The 7036-nt window shown below is 50.8% G+C and overlaps 1 protein-coding gene across 1 annotated transcript in view; it reads right to left on the reverse strand.

The window, feature by feature from the left end:
- FOXN1 (forkhead box N1) overlaps positions 1–6803 on the reverse strand; it is a 28020-nt gene extending 21217 nt beyond the window's left edge. Inside the window, exon 1 of the mRNA XM_006874209.1 lies at positions 6619–6803. The gene's annotated coding sequence lies outside the window, so the exon portion shown is untranslated. The remainder of the gene's footprint in view (positions 1–6618) is intronic.
- Positions 6804–7036: the final 233 nt, after the last annotated feature.

The following is a 7036-nucleotide window of genomic DNA, read 5'->3' on the forward strand; positions in this document are numbered from 1 at the left end:
ATAAATGCCATAGGACCACAGGCCCTTCCCAGCACCCTGGGGAGGCCAATTAGGACCTGACCTCTCCAGATGGATGGATGGATGGAAGGATAGGATAGGATCAATGAAGGAAAGGATATATAAATGAATATATAGGGTAGACAGATGATGGATGGAAAGTTGCATAGATGGGTAGATGGACACATGGAAAGAGGTAGGCAGTTGTAAAGATGGATGGATGTACTTGACCTGACTGTGGATGATTATTTGGTAGATGGGAAGATAGGAAGGGATCCTTGGTTTTAAGGAAACCAGAAATATTACTCCTGATAGTCCCCATTCATATCCTTCTGAGACACATCTACTAGGAATCCTTTTCTTCTCTGTCATGGCCACCTTAGTCTGAGAGATGGGCTCTTCTGGGTTCTCACTAGTCTGTGGATATCACTTTGGGGAACTTTTGTTCTAATTTTCAGATTTCACTAGTGGTCTCTCTTTTCCTCTATTGTGCTTACCCTGAAGTTCAGGCTCCAAGGCTGTGAGCCCACCCCAGATCCAGCCCCTAGAAGCCAGGTCAGCTGGTTCACCAAGGTTGTTGTTATTGTTAAGTGTCCTTGAGCTGGTTCCAACTCATAGTGACTCTGTATAGGATTTCCTATGAGTGAGTGGCTGGTGGGTTTGAACCTTGAGGTTAATGTTGTTGTTAAGTGCCATTGAGTCGGTTCCGACCCATAGCAACCCTGCATAGGGTTTCCAAGGAGCAACTGGTGAGCTTGAACCACCTACCTTATAGTTCAAACGGCTTTGCAGTCTGGTGCATTTACCCACAGTGCCACACCAGGACTCATAATAGTCCAGTGCTTATCTTATAACACCACATCTAGACTCCACTCATCAAGGTTAGTGGGAGTTACAGAGGATTTATAAAATTCTCAATGCCAAGAACATGAGACCCTGGATAGGCAGTTTAGAGAGAAGGGGCCTCCACTTCTCCAGAGATTTTGAAGGCACAACTGTAAGGATAGGCTTAATAGGGGATTTGGGAGTGGACAAAGTAATCTAGAACCATTTAGGGCCTGACTGGAGAGCTAGTTTCTGGAAGCATCTCTTCTCAATTCTCTCAGAGGGCAATGTGTAGAGAAAACAGAGGTCCGAGTCCTTAGACACTGATTTCCAGAGAACGTTCCTCCTAATCCTAAATCTGCTAAACTGTGAAAGGGACCAAAGAGTGAATGAGGAGGTGGGGGAATGATGGAAGGGACAAGATGACGTTTCACAGATTATGAAACGTTGTCTTCATCTTTCCTTAACACAAGCTTCCTCCAACCACACTGGTTTAATGGGGTGGAGGAATGCACTGGGGGTTGGGGCGAAGGTGCTTGTTTTTGAGCCCTCATTAGCCCTGGCATTCAGTAGTCCAGAAGACCCCGCCCCCACAATGAAGTCACTCAAAATGAGCCCGGTGGTCCCGCCCTCAGCCTCGTGTGGGCTGCATTGGTAACCTGCAGCGCAGCTGATTGGCTGCGGCGCTGATAGGCAGCTGAGGATTTGAATTGTGAAGCCAACAGAGATGATTGAAACCTTGTCTCATCTCACTTTTCGGCCTGGCATTCCCGTCTTTAGAATCCTCCACTGACCCCAGGTCCCCCATTGCCTTGCAAAGTCCCCTTTTTCCCTCATAGGGAGTCCTCCAGACCAAGGACCTCAGACGTGTCCTCTCCCAGTTCTGCCAGTAGCGTGGGCTGGTCACAGGAATGAACCTTATTTCCTCCTTTATAAAAAGGGGAATCCTCGTTTGAGCCCTATGTATCTCGCCTGGCTGTCCTAAGGACCTAGTGTCAAATACGCTGAGAAAGAGAAACTGGTGTCATTTTGCCTGCTGCCCTTGTCCCCTCCCCTGACGTCTCAGACCAGCAGAATTTCAGAAGAGAGATGGGGAGGGGAGTGAGATCTTTTCCTATCCAAATATTTTCCATTCTCAGAAGTCCTACCCATAGGTGGTCAAGAGTGTTCCTTTCTTCCTTAGTGGGGGCACGAGGTGGACCAAGATCCCATCATCCCTGGGGTCAGGGGCCTCTTTGGGCTCTGTACATATCATTATCAGAAGGACTGCTCATTATTACCAATCTATTATTAGGGATATTAATTTTGCTGCCACTACTAATAATACAGACCTAGTACAAGACAAATACATACTAGTATACCCCTCCTCCCATGTTGTGTGTGTACACCAGGCAGCCAAGAGGCTATCTGCTTAGACTTAACAAATCTTGGAGTGGCAAGAGGCCCTCACATCCCAACTCCACTCTAATTTACAGATTAGGAACCTGAGGCCCCATCAATGGGAAGGATTGTTCCCTGCTACACAGGGGCCTGGACTGGTGTGCAGCCAGTTCTGAATGCCTAATAATGTCCTTGGTTCATTGAGGAGTGATGTGGAGAATGGAGGTTCTAGGGTATTTCCCTAAACCCATTCCAACTCCTTGGCTCTGGCCCGCACCTTTTCCCCTTGACTATCCCAAATCTTCCTGGGCTTGGCACTGTCATCCAAAAGAACTCTCCAAAACCCTTCCCCTCTCAAGCAGACTGGATGAGCCTAGAGTATCCTAGACACCTCTTCAAAGCCATACACTCTGTGGGGCCCAATGTGTGCTCTGGGAGCTGCCTCCCAGAAGGAGCTGGGAACACCATGGACAGCGAACACTGCTGTGGTCACTTGCACTTGACTTTGTGGAGGAGAATTGTTAAGTGCAAAATCTGAAAATTGGGTTTTCTGATGATGGTGTAGAGTTTGTGTGTGTGTATGTGTGAACCCTTGTACCCATCTCATGTCTTCCAAGACTGATGGGCTGATGCAGTCTGGGACATGGCTATGGAATTTACAAGTGTAGGTGGGACCTCCAACTGTCTCCAGGCAATCTGGTTCCTGGACACACCCCGTTCTCTGTGTGTATTTGTTGGTGCCCAGGGTGGCTGTAGTGTGTCAGAAGCTGCAGTTTCAGAATAGGGGAGACCTGAAGGTCCCCGGAGGGTGCATGAGAGTAGGCCTTGAAAGTGACTGACCATGTGTTTGCTCAATGAGCATAGGATAGAAGGTGAGGGTTAGACCTCCCAGTGGGTTTCCTACTGCATCCTAAGGAATGTTCACCCCTTGGAGCTTCCAGAGCAATTGTGAGTTCCTGGGTTCCCTTTTCTCTGTGACTCACAGCTGGCTTAAGTTTCCTGAGAGATCACGATTCAGCTAATTCTCTCCCGGCCCCATTAATCTGAGCTGACTAAGCAAGAGCCACAGGCAGGGTAGAGACCCGGGATGCTCAGGACTCAGTCATTCCTAAATAGCCTGGCAGACCTTTCTACTTTAGCTTTTGTACATCTCCTTGTCTAGGGCCTGGTCATGCCTAATCAGATTGGGTAAACTCCTAGCCACTCTGAAGAAGGTTGTCACAGCCTTCCTTTGGGGCCCTCTGAGCATGACTTTCCTTCTCTTGTCTAGTTGTCAGACTCCTGAAATGTAGAAAAGTCCATCTAGGCATTAGACCTCAACTTGTCTTGTTGTACCTGAGCTCCTTTTCACTGTTTGGACAATATCCAGCCTTTAATGCCAGCTAGAGACAGGAAGCTGAAGCTTTTCTAGGGATAATCCTATCCAGTTGTCTGTCTCAGTGGTGTGGCTCTGGGTTTTTCCTGAACACATGAAAAAAATGGAGAACAAACCAGAGTCTGATGGGAGTGTTGGATTCTGACTTGTGGAGAGATACATCCTGGGGAAGGAGATGGTGTGGGATAGAAAGATATAGTTAGGAATGAGGACGGAGGTGAGACTGAGGAGGGATGGCAGGGAGGAAGAAGCAATGAGGCTATGGAGCTGGAGCTGGATGGGAGTGTGGATGGGGAGATAGGAAAGGGACTGGGCTGGGATTGGAATGGGAATGGGGATTCAATAAGAGATAGGGATGGGGTAGAGGAGTTAGGGATGGAGTTGAGATTGAGTTTGAAACAGTGCATAAAGATGGAGGAAGGGGCAGGGGATAAGAATACATAAATTGGAAAGACCAAAATTATTTAGGGGCCATTTGTTTGATGCTTCTGAGGTGCACTCTTCCAGAGGTCATCTTATCATCCTGGGCATGTTGCCAGACCAGCTCCACCCATCCCAGATCAATGGTTGCCTCTACACTCAGGAAACCAAACAAACTCTATTTAAAATGCTGAAAGTCTTTCTGGAGTCTAATGTCTTCTTCTGTTGCAGAGGCTAATCTTGTCTTACTGACCTCCCATTGCAAGCCTCAGCAGGGATGGTGGACTGTGACTCAGAAGAAAAGGGGGGGCATTCTACCTACAGGACCTCTGTCCCATCCATCCATCTATTCCAGAAGAATTGGGCAGGGAGAGCCAAAGTGACTCCCAACCACCTCCTCCTCATTAAAGTACGGAGTTGGAGATACTAATAGAGGGGCCACAGGTGTGGGGCCTTCTTTCTGTCCCTTCCTGGTCCCAGGACATTTCAACAAGACTTAATAACAGTCTCTGGCAATGTGCATGGAACTTGGCAGGTGGGGAGGGGCTTCTGCAGGTCCATGAAGGTCAGGTTCAACTCAAGTCAGAAGGGGGGAGTTAGACACCAGGAAGGACTTCTAGACTGGGAAGGATGGAGAGCCCAAGAGAAGTGTTGGTGTAATGCCTACTTAGAGTGTAGATGAGCCTCTTCAGGCGGACTAAAGGAAAACTTCCTGAGACCAAGGATGAGACATGACATAATTCTAGAGACCATTTGTCACCAGTGGGCTTTCCCCCTTGTCTTTAGCTTTCTTGAGCCTTCTCCCTCCTCATGATGAATGATAAAGTGTGTACATGCACCAAAGACAAGGAGGGGACTGAAATCCCCTAATGTTTTTCTTCCCATCCTAGAGCCCTCTGGTCCAGAGGATTCTGGGTCTCCCAAGCCCCTGGGAAATAAAGTCCTCTGAGAACTCCCTGGCATTCCTGGGAGAACAGGTTTCTGGCTCTGGGAGGTGAGTGAGGCGCCGGGCCTGGGGGGGCAGCGTGCCTCAGCAGGCCCTGGAGCCCGAGCTGAGCTAGGCAGAGGCAGCTCTGCTGGGGTGGGGCGGGGAACTAGGAGGACATGGTGCCTCTCCCTGTGGCACCTTCGCCCCAAAGGATCCTGAGCCTGGGGCAGCCCCCACCCTCCTTCCCCTCCCCAGGACCCAGTTCTGCTCTGTCCCTGCCTGGCCCACCTTGGGCCCCATGCAGTGTCACCAGAGAGAGGCCAGAACAGAAAGTACCGGCCACCCCATCATATGGGATGCACTTCTACTGCCTGCATCTTGTGGGTCACAGAATGACCAAGATGGTCAAAGAGACTGAGCCCAATGGGGACAGGACTGGTATGCAATGCCACCCTCCTCAAATCACGCTCCAATCAGACTAAAGGAACTATGGGGTAAGGAGAGCTGGATCCTGCAGCAGTAAAGCATTCAGTCAGACTCTAGGGAGGACTTCATAACCAAGAGCGAACTAATCAAGCTTCCTTCTTGGGGACTAGGAGGGAGCTGCCCTATCTGGCATGGGAAATGACCAGTACAGAGGCAGGGGTATGGAAGAGATGACTTCTCAAGAGGATGCACCCTCTCCTCCCAGACCTTTCTCACTGACTAACTGTGCTTTGCCACAATGTATATGCGAACACATCCCCCCACGTTTTAAGTGCAGAGAGAAGAGGAAAACACGCCCACTTGTTAGAGTCTATTCTTAATGTGCCATGTTTCTCAGGGCATTTAGGAAGGGCCTGGGGACTCTACGGGGAATGCCAGACTTTACCTGATCAGGAAGGGGTTGGGGAGAGCTGTGGGAGCCTCGAGGGTGCTTTCTGTTGCTCCAGCCATATCCCTAAGAGCCTTCAGCATCCAGATCCCCAATTCTAGGGTCCAAGGGCTCCCTGCCTAGCCCAGGTCTGCTCACCATGTCTCCTGGCCTCAGGATTCTTAAAGAAGAGAGGCTTCCAGACCTCCAGGGGATTTTGCCTGGAGCTCAGCATCAGCCACTGGTCCCAGCACCTGTTTGCCACCTGTCTGCGTCTCTACCAGGTGCACGGTCTCCTTCCTGCAACCTAGGCCTCTCCATAGTTTCCAGGCATCCAGACCCCAGTCCAGGCTGTCCAGAGAGGTTTAGAGATTCCTTGATCCACATATACCCTTGACAACACAAAGATCCAGCTCTCAGAACTGGGCTCTCCCTTCTCCTCCTGGAAGAATCTGCTTCAGCTCTAGATTTCCAGTCCTAGTACTTTCAAGTCTTCATTTTCTCCCAGCCCAGGGTGGATAAGCACACCACCTCCAACACATAGAGACACAGACACAATGCACTAAGTCAGTACCAGAAGGAAACCCCACACTATAGCAAGGACTGAAATGAGATCATTTGGAATAGGAACAGTGGGAAGAGCATGGAGGAGGGGGTCCCCCTTGACCTCCAGGCACTCACCCTGCTTCCTGAGTCTCCTTTGAACTGCAGTAAGAAGATGGGGAGTACCCAGGTGCTCCCAATCAGTCCAGAGGCCCGTTAAAAAGGCAACCCCCCTCCCCGTGCCCTGGCCCAGCCCTACTGGCCTCCACGGCTGACTTGGGCCGGGTCTCCTCTTACCTGCTCAGTGAAGCAGGTCGGCGTGGGGGCCCGGGGCTGGGGGGCCAGGAGCTCCGTCCTTCTGTCAGTCCGTCAGCTTGGCTGTCCCAGGTCTGTGCTGACATCAGGTGAGGGGAGGCAGCTGCTGGGTGAGCCAATAATTATGATATCAGCTTCCCCTTGCCCTGAGGGGCTGCTGCCAAAACGGGGAGAAGAAAAAGGTGACTAAGAAGCTAGTTTGCTCCTTGGCTCTCGTTTGACAGGTACCGGCTCCTGTGCCCGCCCCAGCCGCGCCCCGGTCCCCCCCTCCAGCCCCTCCCTTCTCCTGGGCCAGCCCGGGCCCCTTGTCCCTGCCAACTGGCACAGCCTATGGAGGAGTAGGTTGCCCTGTGGCCCCCACCTGCCCCCCAGAATGGGAATGTCAGTCCCCCATGGGTGG

This window comes from Chrysochloris asiatica, unplaced genomic scaffold (assembly GCF_000296735.1).
Source record: "Chrysochloris asiatica unplaced genomic scaffold, ChrAsi1.0 scaffold00266, whole genome shotgun sequence".
In the NCBI taxonomy this organism is placed as follows: Eukaryota; Metazoa; Chordata; class Mammalia; order Afrosoricida; family Chrysochloridae; genus Chrysochloris; species Chrysochloris asiatica.